General features: G+C 51.4%; 9 non-coding genes across 9 annotated transcripts; all 9 read right to left on the minus strand.

Moving 5' to 3' along the window:
• Positions 1–2,772: 2,772 nt before the first annotated feature.
• On the minus strand, positions 2,773–2,844 carry trnad-guc (transfer RNA aspartic acid (anticodon GUC)). The gene has a single exon. It is a non-coding gene; the product is annotated as a tRNA-Asp (tRNA).
• A 6,640-nt stretch (positions 2,845–9,484) lies between these two features.
• Positions 9,485–9,556, minus strand: trnad-guc (transfer RNA aspartic acid (anticodon GUC)). The gene has a single exon. It is a non-coding gene; the product is annotated as a tRNA-Asp (tRNA).
• A 3,282-nt stretch (positions 9,557–12,838) lies between these two features.
• Positions 12,839–12,910, minus strand: trnad-guc (transfer RNA aspartic acid (anticodon GUC)). The gene has a single exon. It is a non-coding gene; the product is annotated as a tRNA-Asp (tRNA).
• A 2,819-nt stretch (positions 12,911–15,729) lies between these two features.
• trnam-cau (transfer RNA methionine (anticodon CAU)) lies at positions 15,730–15,801 on the minus strand. The gene has a single exon. It is a non-coding gene; the product is annotated as a tRNA-Met (tRNA).
• Positions 15,802–16,195: 394 nt separating this feature from the next.
• Positions 16,196–16,267, minus strand: trnad-guc (transfer RNA aspartic acid (anticodon GUC)). Its single transcript has one exon. It is a non-coding gene; the product is annotated as a tRNA-Asp (tRNA).
• Positions 16,268–18,155: 1,888 nt separating this feature from the next.
• Positions 18,156–18,229, minus strand: trnat-agu (transfer RNA threonine (anticodon AGU)). Its single transcript has one exon. It is a non-coding gene; the product is annotated as a tRNA-Thr (tRNA).
• A 342-nt stretch (positions 18,230–18,571) lies between these two features.
• Positions 18,572–18,642, minus strand: trnag-gcc (transfer RNA glycine (anticodon GCC)). The gene has a single exon. It is a non-coding gene; the product is annotated as a tRNA-Gly (tRNA).
• Positions 18,643–19,576: 934 nt separating this feature from the next.
• Positions 19,577–19,648, minus strand: trnad-guc (transfer RNA aspartic acid (anticodon GUC)). Its single transcript has one exon. It is a non-coding gene; the product is annotated as a tRNA-Asp (tRNA).
• Positions 19,649–22,924: 3,276 nt separating this feature from the next.
• Positions 22,925–22,996, minus strand: trnad-guc (transfer RNA aspartic acid (anticodon GUC)). Its single transcript has one exon. It is a non-coding gene; the product is annotated as a tRNA-Asp (tRNA).
• Between the last annotated feature and the right edge of the window lie 2,251 nt (positions 22,997–25,247).

Raw genomic sequence — 25,247 nt, forward strand, 5'->3', positions numbered from 1 at the left:
TCTGCTGTCAGCCTCATCAACAAGGCCCGGAACCCCCCCTGACACTGTTCACACCCCACCTATGCCTCACCCTGCCACTTTGACACTCTATATGCGTTAAATTAACGCTCAGTTTGGACTCTTAGGAAAAACAATCAGACTGCACTTTCGGAATAACAAACAAAAAACAGACTGCGTACATATATTTATACTGCATTCTGTATATTTTGTATTTTCATTTTTTAATAGATGTGTCTGCACCTACTTCACCAAAACAAATCCCCAGTCGAGGTCAGCAGGCCCCGTCTCCACTGTAAACAGTGTGGACTGGGCTCTGCTTCCCTTTTCGGAGGCGCCGGACGGTTTGCCAGAACCCCTTCGAGGCCGACCGAAAGTCGTGCTCCATGGCCTCACCGAATTCCTCCCACACCCGAGTTTTTGCCTGGACAACCGCCGAAGCCGCGAACCGTTTGGCCTGACAGTACCTGTCAGCTGCTTCCGGAGTCCCACAAGCAGTCAATGCTGGATAGGACTCCTTCTTCAGCTTGACGGCGGCCCTGACTTCTGGTGTCCACCATCGGGTTCGGGGCCTGAAGCCACGACTGGCACCGACGGCCTTGCAGCTGCAACTCCGGTCAGCCGCCTCAGCAATGGAGGCACGGAATATGGCCCATTCGGACTCAATATCCCGGTCCTCCCCCGGGATGCAGGTGAAGCTCTGTCAGAGGTGAGAGTTGAAGACTCGACGAACGGGAGACTCTGCCAGACGTTCCCAGCACACCCTCACTACTCATTTGGGTCTACCAGGTCTGTATCACCAAAAGATGTGGGGCTCGAACCCACGACCCTGATATTAAGAGTCTCATGCTCTCCCGACTGAGCTAACCGGACCTTTTTCGGCCAGGATATCACTTTTTAATTATTTTTTTAATTGATGTGGACTTCTTGATGTTTAATCAATTCCACAGCCAACCTAGTTTCTCAGGGAAAAAATTGTGATGCGTAATGCATGCCAGGTGATGTTCATCTAGCGAGCAGACATTCTTGTGGGGGACAAGCTCAACAGTAGGAATGTTAAGAGAACTGACCAGTCCGCTATCAATGAAGTTCTCGTCCGCCCCAGAGTCAATTAATGCTGTGGTAGGAGAAGCTTCCCCCGCCCAGGATATCGTACCTTCCACCTGAAGTCGGCCCACCAAAGCGGATGACGCAGCCGGTGTGGTTGGAGCGGGCAGTGCCAGCAGCTGGGGAATATCCCTGGCGGAGGAAGAGCGTTGGCGTGCTGGGCGAACTGGACAGCGGGAAATTGTGTGTAGGACTCCCACAGTACAGGCGTAGAGAGGGAAAGTGGGAGCGTGAGGTCGACAGACGGATCGGCGCAGCCTCGGCAGTAATGCGGTCGCTGTAACGGACCGTCGTGGTTAAAAAAGCTCTCAATTTACCGGTCGATCTATGTTCCCACCCTCACCTATGGTCATGAGCTTTGGGTCATGACCGAAAGAATGACATCTCGGATACAGGCGGCTGAAATGAGTTTCCTCCGTAGGGTAGCTGGACTCACCCTAAGAGATAGGGTGAGGAGCTCAGTCATCCGGGAGGGCTCAGAGTAGAGCCGCTTCTCCTTCACATCGAGAGGAGTCAGTTGAGGTAGCTCGGGCATCTAGTCCGGATGCCTCCCGGACGCCTCCCTGGTGAGGTGTTCCGGGCATACCCAGCCGGGAAAAGGCCCCGGGGCAGACCTAGGACACGCTGGAGGGATTATGTCTCACAGCTGGCCTGGAAACACCTTGGTGTCCTCCCGGTGGAGCTGGAGGAGGTGGCCGGGGACCGGGAAATCTTGGCTTCCCTACTAAGACTGCTGCCCCCCGCGACCTGGACCTGGATAAGTGGAGGAAAATGGATGGATGGATGGACTTGTATACTAAAATGAGATGGAGATAATTGCAATATTTGTCGGAATAGTTCTGGAACAAATGGTGGAAGGAGTATCTGACCAACATTGCTCTGAGACAAAGATGGCATACGCCAAGAAGAAACATGCAAGTTGGAGATGTGATGATCGTCAAAGAGGAGGAGGTTCCCCGAAACGAACGGAAACTGGCTGGGATTCTTCAAGTCCATAAGAGTGACAATGGACGAGTGAGGACAGTTGCGGTGTTTCGCGATGCTTCAATGTCCCGCAATGGCGTGTGAATGCACTCAAGAGCAATAAATGCATCGAGAACAGCAGTAAAGGAAGCGTGAACTCTTTACTGGACCAGGTCAGCTAAGTAACAAAGACAATACATCTGCAAGCTCTTCAAAGGACACGTGAAGAGCACAGCCATAGCAGAGGATGGTTTCGATCCATCGACCTCTGGGTTATGGGCCCAGCACGCTACCGCTGCGCCACTCTGCTGCCGACATCTGTACAAGTACCCTGCTTTGTGCGGCTCCTTTTGAGTGTCCTCTGTTGTCAGTGAACCTCACAAGGTCACAGTTTTTTTTTCCTGATCAGGGCACCGTTTTAGGTTGGGTGGATGAGTGATCGAAGGCGCCAGATTAAGGTTCCTTACGCTCAGGAGGCTCTGGTTGAAATCCCACAGCTGTCATTTTCCTGGTCAGCTTCATTATCCACGCCTGGAATGATTTGGCAGCAAAAGACTGTCAGATTGTAAAAGACACCTGAACACCGTGAGAAGAAGATTAAGAGAGGTTTTGTTCTAATGAGAAAGGTTTGTTTAACCGGACTGGTTGTTGCAACCGCAACCCGACTCAAGGTTCAACGTGACATTGTGACATACAAAAGACGAACTCCCCGTCGGGGAATCGAACCCCGGTCTTCCACGTGACAGGCGGAGATACTGTCCACTATACTAACGAGGACGGCTGCTGAGTTGATGTGGTGTCGATTGGCCAAAGGGTAATTCAGAATAGGCTCGTGGCCCATGACCGTTTTCATGGTAGCTGGAGACTTTAACCACTGAAATCCATCCCACTTATCCTCATCAACGGACTGTATTCCCCACCCGTTACCAGCATGGGGACATTCCAACCCAAGATGGGAACACACTGGACCGGGGACATAGCAACATAGTAGGTGGCACAGACACAGCTTCACATTGCCCCCACTTTTAGACCCGACTGAAAAAGGACTCTCTTGCTTGGCGCTAACATGATGACCATTAGCATGTTAGCATTTAAGCTAATTTACTCATGTCTCAAGGTAAATAGACACATGGCATGATGTGGGGACACTATGGGACTGCCTTAACACTTTTGGACCTTGAGGCTGTCTTGATAGTTTTTTTTTTTTACCCCGGACACAGTCTCTTTGAGAGGAGGCTGCGGTCCATCAGGACCAAAACCTCACGCCACAAAAACAAGTTTCTTCCTGTCTGCTGTCAGCCTCATCAACAAGGCCCGGAACCCCCCCTGACACTGTTCACACCCCACCTCTGCCTCACCCTGCCACTTTGACACTCTATATGCGTTAAATTAACGCTCAGTTTGGACTCTTAGGAAAAACAATCAGACTGCACTTTCGGAATAACAAACAAAAAACAGACTGCGTACATATATTTATACTGCATTCTGTATATTTTGTATTTTCATTTTTTAATAGATGTGTCTGCACCTACTTCACCAAAACAAATCCCCAGTCGAGGTCAGCAGGCCCCGTCTCCACTGTAAACAGTGTGGACTGGGCTCTGCTTCCCTTTTCGGAGGCGCCGGACGGTTTGCCAGAACCCCTTCGAGGCCGACCGAAAGTCGTGCTCCATGGCCTCACCGAATTCCTCCCACACCCGAGTTTTTGCCTGGACAACCGCCGAAGCCGCGAACCGTTTGGCCTGACAGTACCTGTCAGCTGCTTCCGGAGTCCCACAAGCCATCAATGCTGGATAGGACTCCTTCTTCAGCTTGACGGCGGCCCTGACTTCTGGTGTCCACCATCGGGTTCGGGGCCTGCAGCCACGACTGGCACCGACGGCCTTGCAGCTGCAACTCCGGTCAGCCGCCTCAGCAATGGAGGCACGGAATATGGCCCATTCGGACTCAATATCCCGGTCCTCCCCCGGGATGCAGGTGAAGCTCTGCCAGAGGGGAGAGTTGAAGACTCGACGAACGGGAGACTCTGCCAGACGTTCCCAGCACACCCTCACTACTCATTTGGGTCTACCAGGTCTGTATCACCAAAAGATGTGGGGCTCGAACCCACGACCCTGATATTAAGAGTCTCATGCTCTCCCGACTGAGCTAACCGGACCTTTTTCGGCCAGGATATCACTTTTTAATTATTTTTTTAATTGATGTGGACTTCTTGATGTTTAATCAATTCCACAGCCAACCTAGTTTCTCAGGGAAAAAATTGTGATGCGTAATGCATGCCAGGTGATGTTCATCTAGCGAGCAGACATTCTTGTGGGGGACAAGCTCAACAGTAGGAATGTTAAGAGAACTGACCAGTCCGCTATCAATGAAGTTCTCGTCCGCCCCAGAGTCAATTAATGCTGTGGTAGGAGAAGCTTCCCCCGCCCAGGATATCGTACCTTCCACCTGAAGTCGGCCCACCAAAGCGGATGACGCAGCCGGTGTGGTTGGAGCGGGCAGTGCCAGCAGCTGGGGAATATCCCTGGCGGAGGAAGAGCGTTGGCGTGCTGGGCGAACTGGACAGCGGGAAATTGTGTGTAGGACTCCCACAGTACAGGCGTAGAGAGGGAAAGTGGGAGCGTGAGGTCGACAGACGGATCGGCGCAGCCTCGGCAGTAATGCGGTCGCTGTAACGGACCGTCGTGGTTAAAAAAGCTCTCAATTTACCGGTCGATCTATGTTCCCACCCTCACCTATGGTCATGAGCTTTGGGTCATGACCGAAAGAATGACATCTCGGATACAGGCGGCTGAAATGAGTTTCCTCCGTAGGGTAGCTGGACTCACCCTAAGAGATAGGGTGAGGAGCTCAGTCATCCGGGAGGGCTCAGAGTAGAGCCGCTTCTCCTTCACATCGAGAGGAGTCAGTTGAGGTAGCTCGGGCATCTAGTCCGGATGCCTCCCGGACGCCTCCCTGGTGAGGTGTTCCGGGCATACCCAGCCGGGAAAAGGCCCCGGGGCAGACCTAGGACACGCTGGAGGGATTATGTCTCACAGCTGGCCTGGGAACACCTTGGTGTCCTCCCGGTGGAGCTGGAGGAGGTGGCCGGGGACCGGGAAATCTTGGCTTCCCTACTAAGACTGCTGCCCCCCGCGACCTGGACCTGGATAAGTGGAGGAAAATGGATGGATGGATGGACTTGTATACTAAAATGAGATGGAGATAATTGCAATATTTGTCGGAATAGTTCTGGAACAAATGGTGGAAGGAGTATCTGACCAACATTGCTCTGAGACAAAGATGGCATACGCCAAGAAGAAACATGCAAGTTGGAGATGTGGTGATCGTCAAAGAGGAGGAGGTTCCCCGAAACGAACGGAAACTGGCTGGGATTCTTCAAGTCCATAAGAGTGACAATGGACGAGTGAGGACAGTTGCGGTGTTTCGCGATGCTTCAATGTCCCGCAATGGCGTGTGAATGCACTCAAGAGCAATAAATGCATCGAGAACAGCAGTAAAGGAAGCGTGAACTCTTTACTGGACCAGGTCAGCTAGGTAACAAAGACAATACATCTGCAAGCTCTTCAAAGGACACGTAAAGAGCACAGCCATAGCAGAGGATGGTTTCGATCCATCGACCTCTGGGTTATGGGCCCAGCACGCTACCGCTGCGCCACTCTGCTGCCGACATCTGTACAAGTACCCTGCTTTGTGCGGCTCCTTTTGAGTGTCCTCTGTTGTCAGTGAACCTCACAAGGTCACAGTTTTTTTTTCCTGATCAGGGCACCGTTTTAGGTTGGGTGGATGAGTGATCGAAGGCGCCAGATTAAGGTTCCTTACGCTCAGGAGGCTCTGGTTGAAATCCCACAGCTGGCATTTTCCTGGTCAGCTTCATTATCCACGCCTGGAATGATTTGGCAGCAAAAGACTGTCAGATTGTAAAAGACACCTGAACACCGTGAGAAGAAGATTAAGAGAGGTTTTGTTCTAATGAGAAAGGTTTGTTTAACCGGACTGGTTGTTGCAACCGCAACCCGACTCAAGGTTCAACGTGACATTGTGACATACAAAAGAGGAACTCCCCGTCGGGGAATCAAACCCCGGTCTTCCACGTGACAGCCGGAGATACTGTCCACTATACTAACGAGGACTGCTGCTGAGTTGATGTGGTGTCGATTGGCTAAAGGGTAATTCAGAATAGGCTCGTGCCCATGACCGTTTTCATGGTAGCTGGAGACTTTAACCACTGAAATCCATCCCGCTTATCCTCATCAACGGACTGTATTCCCCACCCGTTACCAGCATGGGGACATTCCAACCCAAGATGGGAACACACTGGACCAGGGACACAGCAACATAGTAGGTGGCACAGACACAGCTTCACATTGCCCCCACTTTTAGACCCGACTGAAAAAGGACTCTCTTGCTTGGCGCTAACATGATGACCATTAGCATGTTAGCATTTAAGCTAATTTACTCATGTCTCAAGGCAAATAGACACATGGCATGATGTGGGGACACTATGGGACTGCCTTAACACTTTTGGACCTTGAGGCTGTCTTGATAGTTTTTTTTTTTTTTTTACCCCGGACACAGTCTCTTTGAGAGGAGGCTGCGGTCCATCAGGACCAAAACCTCACGCCACAAAAACAGTTTCTTCCTGTCTGCTGTCAGCCTCATCAACAAGGCCCGGAACCCCCCCTGACACTGTTCACACCCCACCTCTGCCTCACCCTGCCACTTTGACATTCTATATGCGTTAAATTAACGCTCAGTTTGGACTCTTAGGAAAAACAATCAGACTGCACTTTCGGAATAACAAACAAAAAACAGACTGCGTACATATATTTATACTGCATTCTGTATATTTTGTATTTTCATTTTGTAATAGATGTGTCTGCACCTACTTCACCAAAACAAATCCCCAGTCGAGGTCAGCAGGCCCCGTCTCCACTGTAAACAGTGTGGACTGGGCTCTGCTTCCCTTTTCGGAGGCGCCGGACGGTTTGCCAGAACCCCTTCAAGGCCGACCGAAAGTCGTGCTCCATGGCCTCACCGAATTCCTCCCACACCCGAGTTTTTGCCTGGACAACCGCCGAAGCCGCGAACCGTTTGGCCTGACAGTACCTGTCAGCTGCTTCCGGAGTCCCACAAGCCATCAATGCTGGATAGGACTCCTTCTTCAGCTTGACGGCGGCCCTGACTTCTGGTGTCCACCATCGGGTTCGGGGCCTGCAGCCACGACTGGCACCGACGGCCTTGCAGCTGCAACTCCGGTCAGCCGCCTCAGCAATGGAGGCACGGAATATGGCCCATTCGGACTCAATATCCCGGTCCTCCCCCGGGATGCAGGTGAAGCTCTGCCAGAGGTGAGAGTTGAAGACTCGACGAACGGGAGACTCTGCCAGACGTTCCCAGCACACCCTCACTACTCATTTGGGTCTACCAGGTCTGTATCACCAAAAGATGTGGGGCTCGAACCCACGACCCTGATATTAAGAGTCTCATGCTCTCCCGACTGAGCTAACCGGACCTTTTTCAGCCGGGATATCACTTTTTAATTATTTTTTTAATTGATGTGGACTTCTTGATGTTTAATCAATTCCACAGCCACCCTAGTTTCTCAGGAAAAAAATTGTGATGCGTAATGCATGCCAGGTGATGTTCATCTAGCGAGCAGACATTCTTGTGGGGGACAAGCTCAACAGTAGGAATGTTAAGAGAACTGACCAGTCCGCTATCAATGAAGTTCTCGTCCGCCCCAGAGTCAATTAATGCTGTGGTAGGAGAAGCTTCCCCCGCCCAGGATATCGTACCTTCCACCTGAAGTCGGCCCACCAAAGCGGATGACGCAGCCGGTGTGGTTGGAGCGGGCAGTGCCAGCAGCTGGGGAATATCCCTGGCGGAGGAAGAGCGTTGGCGTGCTGGGCGAACTGGACAGCGGGAAATTGTGTGTAGGACTCCCACAGTACAGGCGTAGAGAGGGAAAGTGGGAGCGTGAGGTCGACAGACAGATCGGCGCAGCCTCGGCAGTAATGCGGTCGCTGTAACGGACCGTCGTGATTAAAAAAGCTCTCAATTTACCGGTCGATCTATGTTCCCACCCTCACCTATGGTCATGAGCTTTGGGTCATGACCGAAAGAATGACATCTCGGATACAGGCGGCTGAAATGAGTTTCCTCCGTAAGGTAGCTGGACTCACCCTAAGAGATAGGGTGAGGAGCTCAGTCATCCGGGAGGGCTCAGAGTAGAGCCGCTTCTCCTTCACATCGAGAGGAGTCAGTTGAGGTAGCTCGGGCATCTAGTCCGGATGCCTCCCGGACGCCTCCCTGGTGAGGTGTTCCGGGCATACCCAGCCGGGAAAAGGCCCCGGGGCAGACCTAGGACACGCTGGAGGGATTATGTCTCACAGCTGGCCTGGGAACACCTTGGTGTCCTCCCGGTGGAGCTGGAGGAGGTGGCCGGGGACCGGGAAATCTTGGCTTCCCTACTAAGACTGCTGCCCCCCGCGACCTGGACCTGGATAAGTGGAGGAAAATGGATGGATGGATGGACTTGTATACTAAAATGAGATGGAGATAATTGCAATATTTGTCGGAATAGTTCTGGAACAAATGGTGGAAGGAGTATCTGACCAACATTGCTCTGAGACAAAGATGGCATACGCCAAGAAGAAACATGCAAGTTGGAGATGTGGTGATCGTCAAAGAGGAGGAGGTTCCCCGAAACGAACGGAAACTGGCTGGGATTCTTCAAGTCCATAAGAGTGACAATGGACGAGTGAGGACAGTTGCGGTGTTTCGCGATGCTTCAATGTCCCGCAATGGCGTGTGAATGCACTCAAGAGCAATAAATGCATCGAGAACAGCAGTAAAGGAAGCGTGAACTCTTTACTGGACCAGGTCAGCTAAGTAACAAAGACAATACATCTGCAAGCTCTTCAAAGGACACGTAAAGAGCACAGCCATAGCAGAGGATGGTTTCGATCCATCGACCTCTGGGTTATGGGCCCAGCACGCTACCGCTGCGCCACTCTGCTGCCGACATCTGTACAAGTACCCTGCTTTGTGCGGCTCCTTTTGAGTGTCCTCTGTTGTCAGTGAACCTCACAAGGTCACAGTTTTTTTTTCCTGATCAGGGCACCGTTTTAGGTTGGGTGGATGAGTGATCGAAGGCGCCAGATTAAGGTTCCTTACGCTCAGGAGGCTCTGGTTGAAATCCCACAGCTGTCATTTTCCTGGTCAGCTTCATTATCCACGCCTGGAATGATTTGGCAGCAAAAGACTGTCAGATTGTAAAAGACACCTGAACACCGTGAGAAGAAGATTAAGAGAGGTTTTGTTCTAATGAGAAAGGTTTGTTTAACCGGACTGGTTGTTGCAACCGCAACCCGACTCAAGGTTCAACGTGACATTGTGACATACAAAAGAGGAACTCCCCGTCGGGGAATCGAACCCCGGTCTTCCACGTGACAGGCGGAGATACTGTCCACTATACTAACGAGGACTGCTGCTGAGTTGATGTGGTGTCGATTGGCCAAAGGGTAATTCAGAATAGGCTCGTGGCCCATGACCGTTTTCATGGTAGCTGGAGACTTTAACCACTGAAATCCATCCCACTTATCCTCATCAACGGACTGTATTCCCCACCCGTTACCAGCATGGGGACATTCCAACCCAAGATGGGACCACACTGGACCGGGGACATAGCAACATAGTAGGTGGCACAGACACAGCTTCACATTGCCCCCACTTTTAGACCCGACTGAAAAAGGACTCTCTTGCTTGGCGCTAACATGATGACCATTAGCATGTTAGCATTTAAGCTAATTTACTCATGTCTCAAGGTAAATAGACACATGGCATGATGTGGGGACACTATGGGACTGCCTTAACACTTTTGGACCTTGAGGCTGTCTTGATAGTTTTTTTTTTTTACCCCGGACACAGTCTCTTTGAGAGGAGGCTGCGGTCCATCAGGACCAAAACCTCACGCCACAAAAACAAGTTTCTTCCTGTCTGCTGTCAGCCTCATCAACAAGGCCCGGAACCCCCCCTGACACTGTTCACACCCCACCTCTGCCTCACCCTGCCACTTTGACACTCTATATGCGTTAAATTAACGCTCAGTTTGGACTCTTAGGAAAAACAATCAGACTGCACTTTCGGAATAACAAACAAAAAACAGACTGCGTACATATATTTATACTGCATTCTGTATATTTTGTATTTTCATTTTTTAATAGATGTGTCTGCACCTACTTCACCAAAACAAATCCCCAGTCGAGGTCAGCAGGCCCCGTCTCCACTGTAAACAGTGTGGACTGGGCTCTGCTTCCCTTTTCGGAGGCGCCGGACGGTTTGCCAGAACCCCTTCGAGGCCGACCGAAAGTCGTGCTCCATGGCCTCACCGAATTCCTCCCACACCCGAGTTTTTGCCTGGACAACCGCCGAAGCCGCGAACCGTTTGGCCTGACAGTACCTGTCAGCTGCTTCCGGAGTCCCACAAGCCATCAATGCTGGATAGGACTCCTTCTTCAGCTTGACGGCGGCCCTGACTTCTGGTGTCCACCATCGGGTTCGGGGCCTGCAGCCACGACTGGCACCGACGGCCTTGCAGCTGCAACTCCGGTCAGCCGCCTCAGCAATGGAGGCACGGAATATGGCCCATTCGGACTCAATATCCCGGTCCTCCCCCGGGATGCAGGTGAAGCTCTGCCAGAGGTGAGAGTTGAAGACTCGACGAACGGGAGACTCTGCCAGACGTTCCCAGCACACCCTCACTACTCATTTGGGTCTACCAGGTCTGTATCACCAAAAGATGTGGGGCTCGAACCCACGACCCTGATATTAAGAGTCTCATGCTCTCCCGACTGAGCTAACCGGACCTTTTTCGGCCAGGATATCACTTTTTAATTATTTTTTTAATTGATGTGGACTTCTTGATGTTTAATCAATTCCACAGCCAACCTAGTTTCTCAGGGAAAAAATTGTGATGCGTAATGCATGCCAGGTGATGTTCATCTAGCGAGCAGACATTCTTGTGGGGGACAAGCTCAACAGTAGGAATGTTAAGAGAACTGACCAGTCCGCTATCAATGAAGTTCTCGTCCGCCCCAGAGTCAATTAATGCTGTGGTAGGAGAAGCTTCCCCCGCCCAGGATATCGTACCTTCCACCTGAAGTCGGCCCACCAAAGCGGATGACGCAGCCGGTGTGGTTGGAGCGGGCAGTGCCAGCAGCTGGGGAATATCCCTGGCGGAGGAAGAGCGTTGGCGTGCTGGGCGAACTGGACAGCGGGAAATTGTGTGTAGGACTCCCACAGTACAGGCGTAGAGAGGGAAAGTGGGAGCGTGAGGTCGACAGACGAATCGGCGGAGCCTCGGCAGTAATGCGGTCGCTGTAACGGACCGTCGTGGTTAAAAAAGCTCTCAATTTACCGGTCGATCTATGTTCCCACCCTCACCTATGGTCATGAGCTTTGGGTCATGACCGAAAGAATGACATCTCGGATACAGGCGGCTGAAATGAGTTTCCTCCGTAAGGTAGCTGGACTCACCCTAAGAGATAGGGTGAGGAGCTCAGTCATCCGGGAGGGCTCAGAGTAGAGCCGCTTCTCCTTCACATCGAGAGGAGTCAGTTGAGGTAGCTCGGGCATCTAGTCCGGATGCCTCCTGGACGCCTCCCTGGTGAGGTGTTCCGGGCATACCCAGCCGGGAAAAGGCCCCGGGGCAGACCTAGGACACGCTGGAGGGATTATGTCGCACAGCTGGCCTGGGAACACCTTGGTGTCCTCCCGGTGGAGCTGGAGGAGGTGGCCGGGGACCGGGAAATCTTGGCTTCCCTACTAAGACTGCTGCCCCCCGCGACCTGGACCTGGATAAGTGGAGGAAAATGGATGGATGGATGGACTTGTATACTAAAATGAGATGGAGATAATTGCAATATTTGTCGGAATAGTTCTGGAACAAATGGTGGAAGGAGTATCTGACCAACATTGCTCTGAGACAAAGATGGCATACGCCAAGAAGAAACATGCAAGTTGGAGATGTGGTGATCGTCAAAGAGGAGGAGATTCCCCGAAACGAACGGAAACTGGCTGGGATTCTTCAAGTCCATAAGAGTGACAATGGACGAGTGAGGACAGTTGCGGTGTTTCGCGATGCTTCAATGTCCCGCAATGGCGTGTGAATGCACTCAAGAGCAATAAATGCATCGAGAACAGCAGTAAAGGAAGCGTGAACTCTTTACTGGACCAGGTCAGCTAAGTAACAAAGACAATACATCTGCAAGCTCTTCAAAGGACACGTAAAGAGCACAGCCATAGCAGAGGATGGTTTCGATCCATCGACCTCTGGGTTATGGGCCCAGCACGCTACCGCTGCGCCACTCTGCTGCCGACATCTGTACAAGTACCCTGCTTTGTGCGGCTCCTTTTGAGTGTCCTCTGTTGTCAGTGAACCTCACAAGGTCACAGTTTTTTTTCCTGATCAGGGCACCGTTTTAGGTTGGGTGGATGAGTGATCGAAGGCGCCAGATTAAGGTTCCTTACGCTCAGGAGGCTCTGGTTGAAATCCCACAGCTGGCATTTTCCTGGTCAGCTTCATTATCCACGCCTGGAATGATTTGGCAGCAAAAGACTGTCAGATTGTAAAAGACACCTGAACACAGTGAGAAGAAGATTAAGAGAGGTTTTGTTCTAATGAGAAAGGTTTGTTTAACCGGACTGGTTGTTGCAACCGCAACCCGACTCAAGGTTCAACGTGACATTGTGACATACAAAAGAGGAACTCCCCGTCGGGGAATCGAACCCCGGTCTTCCACGTGACAGGCGGAGATACTGTCCACTATACTAACGAGGACTGCTGCTGAGTTGATGTGGTGTCGATTGGCCAAAGGGTAATTCAGAATAGGCTCGTGGCCCATGACCGTTTTCATGGTAGCTGGAGACTTTAACCACTGAAATCCATCCCGCTTATCCTCATCAACGGACTGTATTCCCCACCCGTTACCAGCATGGGGACATTCCAACCCAAGATGGGAACACACTGGACCGGGGACACAGCAACATAGTAGGTGGCACAGACACAGCTTCACATTGCCCCCACTTTTAGACCCGACTGAAAAAGGACTCTCTTGCTTGGCGCTAACATGATGACCATTAGCATGTTAGCATTTAAGCTAATTTACTCATGTCTCAAGGCAAATAGACACATGGCATGATGTGGGGACACTATGGGACTGCCTTAACACTTTTGGACCTTGAGGCTGTCTTGATAGTTTTTTTTTTTTTACCCCGGACACAGTCTCTTTGAGAGGAGTCTGCGGTCCATCAGGACCAAAACCTCACGCCACAAAAACAGGTTTCTTCCTGTCTGCTGTCAGCCTCATCAACAAGGCCCGGAACCCCCCCCTGACACTGTTCACACCCCACCTCTGCCTCACCCTGCCACTTTGACACTCTATATGCGTTAAATTAACGCTCAGTTTGGACTCTTAGGAAAAACAATCAGACTGCACTTTCGGAATAACAAACAAAAAACAGACTGCGTACATATATTTATACTGCATTCTGTATATTTTGTATTTTCATTTTTTAATAGATGTGTCTGCACCTACTTCACCAAAACAAATCCCCAGTCGAGGTCAGCAGGCCCCGTCTCCACTGTAAACAGTGTGGACTGGGCTCTGCTTCCCTTTTCGGAGGCGCCGGACGGTTTGCCAGAACCCCTTCGAGGCCGACCGAAAGTCGTGCTCCATGGCCTCACCGAATTCCTCCCACACCCGAGTTTTTGCCTGGACAACCGCCGAAGCCGCGAACCGTTTGGCCTGACAGTACCTGTCAGCTGCTTCCGGAGTCCCACAAGCCATCAATGCTGGATAGGACTCCTTCTTCAGCTTGACGGCGGCCCTGACTTCTGGTGTCCACCATCGGGTTCGGGGCCTGCAGCCACGACTGGCACCGACGGCCTTGCAGCTGCAACTCCGGTCAGCCACCTCAGCAATGGAGGCACGGAATATGGCCCATTCGGACTCAATATCCCGGTCCTCCCCCGGGATGCAGGTGAAGCTCTGCCAGAGGTGAGAGTTGAAGACTCGACGAACGGGAGACTCTGCCAGACGTTCCCAGCACACCCTCACTACTCATTTGGGTCTACCAGGTCTGTATCACCAAAAGATGTGGGGCTCGAACCCACGACCCTGATATTAAGAGTCTCATGCTCTCCCGACTGAGCTAACCGGACCTTTTTCGGCCAGGATATCACTTTTTAATTATTTTTTTAATTGATGTGGACTTCTTGATGTTTAATCAATTCCACAGCCAACCTAGTTTCTCAGGGAAAAAAATTGTGATGCGTAATGCATGCCAGGTGATGTTCATCTAGCGAGCAGACATTCTTGTGGGGGACAAGCTCAACAGTAGGAATGTTAAGAGAACTGACCAGTCCGCTATCAATGAAGTTCTCGTCCGCCCCAGAGTCAATTAATGCTGTGGTAGGAGAAGCTTCCCCCGCCCAGGATATCGTACCTTCCACCTGAAGTCGGCCCACCAAAGCGGATGACGCAGCCGGTGTGGTTGGAGCGGGCAGTGCCAGCAGCTGGGGAATATCCCTGGCGGAGGAAGAGCGTTGGCGTGCTGGGCGAACTGGACAGCGGGAAATTGTGTGTAGGACTCCCACAGTACAGGCGTAGAGAGGGAAAGTGGGAGCGTGAGGTCGACAGACGGATCGGCGGAGCCTCGGCAGTAATGCGGTCGCTGTAACGGACTGTCGTGGTTAAAAAAGCTCTCAATTTACCGGTCGATCTATGTTCCCACCCTCACCTATGGTCATGAGCTTTGGGTCATGACCGAAAGAATGACATCTCGGATACAGGCGGCTGAAATGAGTTTCCTCCGTAAGGTAGCTGGACTCACCCTAAGAGATAGGGTGAGGAGCTCAGTCATCCGGGAGGGCTCAGAGTAGAGCCGCTTCTCCTTCACATCGAGAGGAGTCCGTTGAGGTAGCTCGGGCATCTAGTCCGGATGCCTCCTGGACGCCTCCCTGGTGAGGTGTTCCGGGCATACCCAGCCGGGAAAAGGCCCCGGGGCAGACCTAGGACACGCTGGAGGGATTATGTCGCACAGCTGGCCTGGGAACACCTTGGTGTCCTCCCGGTGGAGCTGGAGGAGGTGGCCGGGGACCGGGAAATCTTGGCTTCCCTACTAAGACTGCTGCCCCCCGCGACCTGGACCTGGATAAGTGGAGGAAAATGGATGGATGGATGGACTTGTATACTAAAATGAGATGGAGATAATTGCAATATTTGTCGGAATAGTTCTGGAACAAATGGTGGAAGGAGTATCTGACCAACATTGCTCTGAGACAAAGATGGCATACGCCAAGAAGAAACATGCAAGTTGGAGATGTGGTGATCGTCAAAGAGGAGGAGATTCCCCGAAACGAACGGAAACTGGCTGGGATTCTTCAAGTCCATAAGAGTGACAATGGACGAGTGAGGACAGTTGCGGTGTTTCGCGATGCTTCAATGTCCCGCAATGGCGTGTGAATGCACTCAAGAGCAATAAATGCATCGAGAACAGCAGTAAAGGAAGCGTGAACTCTTTACTGGACCAGGTCAGCTAAGTAACAAAGACAATACATCTGCAAGCTCTTCAAAGGACACGTAAAGAGCACAGCCATAGCAGAGGATGGTTTCGATCCATCGACCTCTGGGTTATGGGCCCAGCACGCTACCACTGCGCCACTCTGCTGCCGACATCTGTACAAGTACCCTGCTTTGTGCGGCTCCTTTTGAGTGTCCTCTGTTGTCAGTGAACCTCACAAGGTCACAGTTTTTTTTCCTGATCAGGGCACCGTTTTAGGTTGGGTGGATGAGTGATCGAAGGCGCCAGATTAAGGTTCCTTACGCTCAGGAGGCTCTGCTTGAAATCCCACAGCTGGCATTTTCCTGGTCAGCTTCATTATCCACGCCTGGAATGATTTGGCAGCAAAAGACTGTCAGATTGTAAAAGACACCTGAACACAGTGAGAAGAAGATTAAGAGAGGTTTTGTTCTAATGAGAAAGGTTTGTTTAACCGGACTGGTTGTTGCAACCGCAACCCGACTCAAGGTTCAACGTGACATTGTGACATACAAAAGAGGAACTCCCCGTCGGGGAATCGAACCCCGGTCTTCCACGTGACAGGCGGAGATACTGTCCACTATACTAACAAGGACTGCTGCTGAGTTGATGTGGTGTCGATTGGCCAAAGGGTAATTCAGAATAGGCTCGTGGCCCATGACCGTTTTCATGGTAGCTGGAGACTTTAACCACTGAAATCCATCCCGCTTATCCTCATCAACGGACTGTATTCCCCACCCGTTACCAGCATGGGGACATTCCAACCCAAGATGGGAACACACTGGACCGGGGACACAGCAACATAGTAGGTGGCACAGACACAGCTTCACATTGCCCCCACTTTTAGACCCGACTGAAAAAGGACTCTCTTGCTTGGCGCTAACATGATGACCATTAGCATGTTAGCATTTAAGCTAATTTACTCATGTCTCAAGGCAAATAGACACATGGCATGATGTGGGGACACTATGGGACTGCCTTAACACTTTTGGACCTCGAGGCTGTCTTGATAGTTTTTTTTTTTACCCCGGACACAGTCTCTTTGAGAGGAGTCTGCGGTCCATCAGGACCAAAACCTCACGCCACAAAAACAGGTTTCTTCCTGTCTGCTGTCAGCCTCATCAACAAGGCCCGGAACCCCCCCTGACACTGCTCACACCCCACCTCTGCCTCACCCTGCCACTTTGACACTCTATATGCGTTAAATTAACGCTCAGTTTGGACTCTTAGGAAAAACAATCAGACTGCACTTTCGGAATAACAAACAAAAAACAGACTGCGTACATATATTTATACTGCATTCTGTATATTTTGTATTTTCATTTTTTAATAGATGTGTCTGCACCTACTTCACCAAAACAAATCCCCAGTCGAGGTCAGCAGGCCCCGTCTCCACTGTAAACAGTGTGGACTGGGCTCTGCTTCCCTTTTCGGAGGCGCCGGACGGTTTGCCAGAACCCCTTCGAGGCCGACCGAAAGTCGTGCTCCATGGCCTCACCGAATTCCTCCCACACCCGAGTTTTTGCCTGGACAACCGCCGAAGCCGCGAACCGTTTGGCCTGACAGTACCTGTCAGCTGCTTCCGGAGTCCCACAAGCCATCAATGCTGGATAGGACTCCTTCTTCAGCTTGACGGCGGCCCTGACTTCTGGTGTCCACCATCGGGTTCGGGGCCTGCCGCCACGACTGGCACCGACGGCCTTGCAGCTGCAACTCCGGTCAGCCGCCTCAGCAATGGAGGCACGGAATATGGCCCATTCGGACTCAATATCCCGGTCCTCCCCCGGGATGCAGGTGAAGCTCTGCCAGAGGTGAGAGTTGAAGACTCGATGAACGGGAGACTCTGCCAGACGTTCCCAGCACACCCTCACTACTCATTTGGGTCTACCAGGTCTGTATCACCAAAAGATGTGGGGCTCGAACCCACGACCCTGATATTAAGAGTCTCATGCTCTCCCGACTGAGCTAACCGGACCTTTTTCGGCCAGGATATCACTTTTTAATTATTTTTTTAATTGATGTGGACTTCTTGATGTTTAATCAATTCCACAGCCAACCTAGTTTCTCAGGGAAAAAAGGAGCGAGAGGTTCAGTCATAGCTGAGAACTTTGAAAGTGTAGTCATCTTAACCCTCCCGTTATGTTCATTTGTCAGGAACAGCCATGATGTTCCCGGGTCAGTTTGCATGCTTATTTATCTGAAAGATGTCCAAAACCAAAAAAAAATCCCCACAAGCATTGTTAGTTATTCACTACTAACTCCATTACTAACTATTCTAACAATGTTTAGTGCAATGGTGTAACTTACCGCTCACAGGTAATGGTTTAATTAAAAAAATGGATTCAAGCACCTTCTGGCGTAATGGGATCCACAACAATCACGTCAGCTGTGGATGCAACGTCAATTTGTTCTTGAAGGGCAAGTGACAAAAAGAAGTACATGGTTCAGAAATCAGCTGCCAAAGTTTCACTGACCAAGCACCCAGGCACTGCTGGGATTTGAACCCAGGATCTCCTGTTTACTAGACAGGCACTTTGACCAGCTTAGCCACAGTGCCAGCAGTGCATCTGGCACCAACACAAAAACAGTTCGCCAATGGGGAAAAATGTTCATACAAGGGAGGGAGTCCAAAGTCCAACACATGTGTGAATTGAGAGTCCCTGGGTGGGATCGAACCACCAACCTCTCAGTTAACAGCCAAACGTGCTGAGCAATTGTGCGACAGAGACTACAACAGCATGTCTGCAGTCAGGTTTCACAAAGTGCTGTCCACCTTAACTCTCGGGTGGTCCGGTCTGTTACGTTTCAGGTGTCATTCTGAATACTGCACTTTCGCAGGAAAAGAGCCTTTGTACTTTTTCAACATGAGCTCTAAAGAAAGGTATAAGCTGAGATATACTGCATTGGCCGGGAATCGGACCCGGGCCTCCCGCTTGGCAAGCGAGAATTCTACCACTGAACCACCAATGCCACATTGTGAAACACTGTCGGAGAACAAATTAAATTGTCGAGTGGATGTGCCTCTGCAAAGTGGCGCTGAATGACAAAACATCACAACACACGCAAGGGATGCCAGGGGAGGCCGAGTACTAACAGAGCTGAGCGAGAGGGCATAAGAAAAAAATTAGTGACCTTTTGGTGGTTTCCCGACAGCACCAAGGATATGGTGCACGTCTGATGCGTAATGCATGCCAGGTGATGTTCATCTAGCGAGCAGACATTCTTGTGGGGGACAAGCTCAACAGTAGGAATGTTAAGAGAACTGACCAGTCCGCTATCAATGAAGTTCTCGTCCGCCCCAGAGTCAATTAATGCTGTGGTAGGAGAAGCTTCCCCCGCCCAGGATATCGTACCTTCCACCTGAAGTCGGCCCACCAAAGCGGATGACGCAGCCGGTGTGGTTGGAGCGGGCAGTGCCAGCAGCTGGGGAATATCCCTGGCGGAGGAAGAGCGTTGGCGTGCTGGGCGAACTGGACAGCGGGAAATTGTGTGTAGGACTCCCACAGTACAGGCGTAGAGAGGGAAAGTGGGAGCGTGAGGTCGACAGACGGATCGGCGGAGCCTCGGCAGTGAACCTCACAAGGTCACAGTTTTTTTTTCCTGATCAGGGCACCGTTTTAGGTTGGGTGGATGAGTGATCGAAGGCGCCAGATTAAGGTTCCTTACGCTCAGGAGGCTCTGGTTGAAATCCCACAGCTGGCATTTTCCTGGTCAGCTTCATTATCCACGCCTGGAATGATTTGGCAGCAAAAGACTGTCAGATTGTAAAAGACACCTGAACACCGTGAGAAGAAGATTAAGAGAGGTTTTGTTCTAATGAGAAAGGTTTGTTTAACCGGACTGGTTGTTGCAACCGCAACCCGACTCAAGGTTCAACGTGACATTGTGACATACAAAAGAGGAACTCCCCGTCGGGGAATCGAACCCCGGTCTTCCACGTGACAGGCGGAGATACTGTCCACTATACTAACGAGGACTGCTGCTGAGTTGATGTGGTGTCGATTGGCCAAAGGGTAATTCAGAATAGGCTCGTGGCCCATGACCGTTTTCATGGTAGCTGGAGACTTTAACCACTGAAATCCATCCCGCTTATCCTCATCAACGGACTGTATTCCCCACCCGTTACCAGCATGGGGACATTCCAACCCAAGATGGGAACACACTGGACCAGGGACACAGCAACATAGTAGGTGGCACAGACACAGCTTCACATTGCCCCCACTTTTAGACCCGACTGAAAAAGGACTCTCTTGCTTGGCGCTAACATGATGACCATTAGCATGTTAGCATTTAAGCTAATTTACTCATGTCTCAAGGCAAATAGACACATGGCATGATGTGGGGACACTATGGGACTGCCTTAACACTTTTGGACCTTGAGGCTGTCTTGATAGTTTTTTTTTTTTTACCCCGGACACAGTCTCTTTGAGAGGAGGCTGCGGTCCATCAGGACCAAAACCTCACGCCACAAAAACAAGTTTCTTCCTGTCTGCTGTCAGCCTCATCAACAAGGCCCGGAACCCCCCCTGACACTGTTCACACCCCACCTCTGCCTCACCCTGCCACTTTGACACTCTATATGCGTTAAATTAACGCTCAGTTTGGACTCTTAGGAAAAACAATCAGACTGCACTTTCGGAATAACAAACAAAAAACAGACTGCGTACATATATTTATACTGCATTCTGTATATTTTGTATTTTCATTTTTTAATAGATGTGTCTGCACCTACTTCACCAAAACAAATCCCCAGTCGAGGTCAGCAGGCCCCGTCTCCACTGTAAACAGTGTGGACTGGGCTCTGCTTCCCTTTTCGGAGGCGCCGGACGGTTTGCCAGAACCCCTTCGAGGCCGACCGAAAGTCGTGCTCCATGGCCTCACCGAATTCCTCCCACACCCGAGTTTTTGCCTGGACAACCGCCGAAGCCGCGAACCGTTTGGCCTGACAGTACCTGTCAGCTGCTTCCGGAGTCCCACAAGCCATCAATGCTGGATAGGACTCCTTCTTCAGCTTGACGGCGGCCCTGACTTCTGGTGTCCACCATCGGGTTCGGGGCCTGCAGCCACGACTGGCACCGACGGCCTTGCAGCTGCAACTCCGGTCAGCCGCCTCAGCAATGGAGGCACGGAATATGGCCCATTCGGACTCAATATCCCGGTCCTCCCCCGGGATGCAGGTGAAGCTCTGCCAGAGGTGAGAGTTGAAGACTCGACGAACGGGAGACTCTGCCAGACGTTCCCAGCACACCCTCACTACTCATTTGGGTCTACCAGGTCTGTATCACCAAAAGATGTGGGGCTCGAACCCACGACCCTGATATTAAGAGTCTCATGCTCTCCCGACTGAGCTAACCGGACCTCTTTCGGCCAGGATATCACTTTTTAATTATTTTTTTAATTGATGTGGACTTCTTGATGTTTAATCAATTCCACAGCCAACCTAGTTTCTCAGGGAAAAAATTGTGATGCGTAATGCATGCCAGGTGATGTTCATCTAGCGAGCAGACATTCTTGTGGGGGACAAGCTCAACAGTAGGAATGTTAAGAGAACTGACCAGTCCGCTATCAATGAAGTTCTCGTCCGCCCCAGAGTCAATTAATGCTGTGGTAGGAGAAGCTTCCCCCGCCCAGGATATCGTACCTTCCACCTGAAGTCGGCCCACCAAAGCGGATGATGCAGCCGGTGTGGTTGGAGCGGGCAGTGCCAGCAGCTGGGGAATATCCCTGGCGGAGGAAGAGCGTTGGCGTGCTGGGCGAACTGGACAGCGGGAAATTGTGTGTAGGACTCCCACAGTACAGGCGTAGAGAGGGAAAGTGGGAGCGTGAGGTCGACAGACGGATCGGCGCAGCCTCGGCAGTAATGCGGTCGCTGTAACGGACCGTCGTGGTTAAAAAAGCTCTCAATTTACCGGTCGATCTATGTTCCCACCCTCACCTATGGTCATGAGCTTTGGGTCATGACCGAAAGAATGACATCTCGGATACAGGCGGCTGAAATGAGTTTCCTCCGTAGGGTAGCTGGACTCACCCTAAGAGATAGGGTGAGGAGCTCAGTCATCCGGGAGGGCTCAGAGTAGAGCCGCTTCTCCTTCACATCGAGAGGAGTCAGTTGAGGTAGCTCGGGCATCTAGTCCGGATGCCTCCCGGACGCCTCCCTGGTGAGGTGTTCCGGGCATACCCAGCCGGGAAAAGGCCCCGGGGCAGACCTAGGACACGCTGGAGGGATTATGTCTCACAGCTGGCCTGGGAACACCTTGGTGTCCTCCCGGTGGAGCTGGAGGAGGTGGCCGGGGACCGGGAAATCTTGGCTTCCCTACTAAGACTGCTGCCCCCCGCGACCTGGACCTGGATAAGTGGAGGAAAATGGATGGATGGATGGACTTGTATACTAAAATGAGATGGAGATAATTGCAATATTTGTCGGAATAGTTCTGGAACAAATGGTGGAAGGAGTATCTGACCAACATTGCTCTGAGACAAAGATGGCATACGCCAAGAAGAAACATGCAAGTTGGAGATGTGGTGATCGTCAAAGAGGAGGAGGTTCCCCGAAACGAACGGAAACTGGCTGGGATTCTTCAAGTCCATAAGAGTGACAATGGACGAGTGAGGACAGTTGCGGTGTTTCGCGATGCTTCAATGTCCCGCAATGGCGTGTGAATGCACTCAAGAGCAATAAATGCATCGAGAACAGCAGTAAAGGAAGCGTGAACACTTTACTGGACCAGGTCAGCTAAGTAACAAAGACAATACATCTGCAAGCTCTTCAAAGGACACGTAAAGAGCACAGCCATAGCAGAGGATGGTTTCGATCCATCGACCTCTGGGTTATGGGCCCAGCACGCTACCGCTGCGCCACTCTGCAGCCGACATCTGTACAAGTACCCTGCTTTGTGCGGCTCCTTTTGAGTGTCCTCTGTTGTCAGTGAACCTCACAAGGTCCCAGGTTTTTTTTCCTGATCAGGGCACTGTTTTAGGTTGGGTGGATGAGTGATCGAAGGCGCCAGATTAAGGTTCCTTACGCTCAGGAGGCTCTGGTTGAAATCCCACAGCTGGCATTTTCCTGGTCAGCTTCATTATCCACGCCTGGAATGATTTGGCAGCAAAAGACTGTCAGATTGTAAAAGACACCCGAACACCGTGAGAAGAAGATTAAGAGAGGTTTTGTTCTAATGAGAAAGGTTTGTTTAACCGGACTGGTTGTTGCAACCGCAACCCGACTCAAGGTTCAATGTGACATACAAAAGAGGAACTCCCCGTCGGGGAATCGAACCCCGGTCTTCCACGTGACAGGCGGAGATACTGTCCACTATACTAACGAGGACTGCTGCTGAGTTGATGTGGTGTCGATTGGCCAAAGGGTAATTCAGAATAGGCTCGTGGCCCATGACCGTTTTCATGGTAGCTGGAGACTTTAACCACTGAAATCCATCCCGCTTATCCTCATCAACGGACTGTATTCCCCACCCGTTACCAGCATGGGGACATTCCAACCCAAGATGGGAACACACTGGACCAGGGACACAGCAACATAGTAGGTGGCACAGACACAGCTTCACATTGCCCCCACTTTTAGACCCGACTGAAAAAGGACTCTCTTGCTTGGCGCTAACATGATGACCATTAGCATGTTAGCATTTAAGCTAATTTACTCATGTCTCAAGGCAAATAGACACATGGCATGATGTGGGGACACTATGGGACTGCCTTAACACTTTTGGACCTTGAGGCGATCTTGATAGTTTTTTTTTTTTACCCCGGACACAGTCTCTTTGAGAGGAGTCTGCGGTCCATCAGGACCAAAACCTCACGCCACAAAAACAAGTTTCTTCCTGTCTGCTGTCAGCCTCATCAACAAGGCCCGGAACCCCCCCTGACACTGTTCACACCCCACCTCTGCCTCACCCTGCCACTTTGACACTCTATATGCGTTAAATTAACGCTCAGTTTGGACTCTTAGGAAAAACAATCAGACTGCACTTTCGGAATAACAAACAAAAAACAGACTGCGTACATATATTTATACTGCATTCTGTATATTTTGTATTTTCATTTTTTAATAGATGTGTCTGCACCTACTTCACCAAAACAAATCCCCAGTCGAGGTCAGCAGGCCCCGTCTCCACTGTAAACAGTGTGGACTGGGCTCTGCTTCCCTTTTCGGAGGCGCCGGACGGTTTGCCAGAACCCCTTCGAGGCCGACCGAAAGTCGTGCTCCATGGCCTCACCGAATTCCTCCCACACCCGAGTTTTTGCTTGGACAACCGCCGAAGCCGCGAGCCGTTTGGCCTGACAGTACCTGTCAGCTGCTTCCGGAGTCCCACAAGCCATCAATGCTGGATAGGACTCCTTCTTCAGCTTGACGGCGGCCCTGACTTCTGGTGTCCACCATCGGGTTCGGGGCCTGCCGCCACGACTGGCACCGACGGCCTTGCAGCTGCAACTCCGGTCAGCCGCCTCAGCAATGGAGGCACGGAATATGGCCCATTCGGACTCAATATCCCGGTCCTCCCCCGGGATGCAGGTGAAGCTCTGCCAGAGGTGAGAGTTGAAGACTCGACGAACGGGAGACTCTGCCAGACGTTCCCAGCACACCCTCACTACTCATTTGGGTCTACCAGGTCTGTATCACCAAAAGATGTGGGGCTCGAACCCACGACCCTGATATTAAGAGTCTCATGCTCTCCCGACTGAGCTAACCGGACCTCTTTCGGCCAGGATATCACTTTTTAATTATTTTTTTAATTGATGTGGACTTCTTGATGTTTAATCAATTCCACAGCCAACCTAGTTTCTCAGGGAAAAAATTGTGATGCGTAATGCATGCCAGGTGATGTTCATCTAGCGAGCAGACATTCTTGTGGGGGACAAGCTCAACAGTAGGAATGTTAAGAGAACTGACCAGTCCGCTATCAATGAAGTTCTCGTCCGCCCCAGAGTCAATTAATGCTGTGGTAGGAGAAGCTTCCCCCGCCCAGGATATCGTACCTTCCACCTGAAGTCGGCCCACCAAAGCGGATGATGCAGCCGGTGTGGTTGGAGCGGGCAGTGCCAGCAGCTGGGGAATATCCCTGGCGGAGGAAGAGCGTTGGCGTGCTGGGCGAACTGGACAGCGGGAAATTGTGTGTAGGACTCCCACAGTACAGGCGTAGAGAGGGAAAGTGGGAGCGTGAGGTCGACAGACGGATCGGCGCAGCCTCGGCAGTAATGCGGTCGCTGTAACGGACCGTCGTGGTTAAAAAAGCTCTCAATTTACCGGTCGATCTATGTTCCCACCCTCACCTATGGTCATGAGCTTTGGGTCATGACCGAAAGAATGACATCTCGGATACAGGCGGCTGAAATGAGTTTCCTCCGTAGGGTAGCTGGACTCACCCTAAGAGATAGGGTGAGGAGCTCAGTCATCCGGGAGGGCTCAGAGTAGAGCCGCTTCTCCTTCACATCGAGAGGAGTCAGTTGAGGTAGCTCGGGCATCTAGTCCGGATGCCTCCCGGACGCCTCCCTGGTGAGGTGTTCCGGGCATACCCAGCCGGGAAAAGGCCCCGGGGCAGACCTAGGACACGCTGGAGGGATTA

This window comes from Doryrhamphus excisus, linkage group LG6 (assembly GCF_037039965.1).
Source record: "Doryrhamphus excisus strain RoL-2023G ecotype Guam linkage group LG6, RoL_Dexc_Guam_v1.1, whole genome shotgun sequence".
NCBI lineage: Eukaryota > Metazoa > Chordata > Actinopteri > Syngnathiformes > Syngnathidae > Doryrhamphus > Doryrhamphus excisus.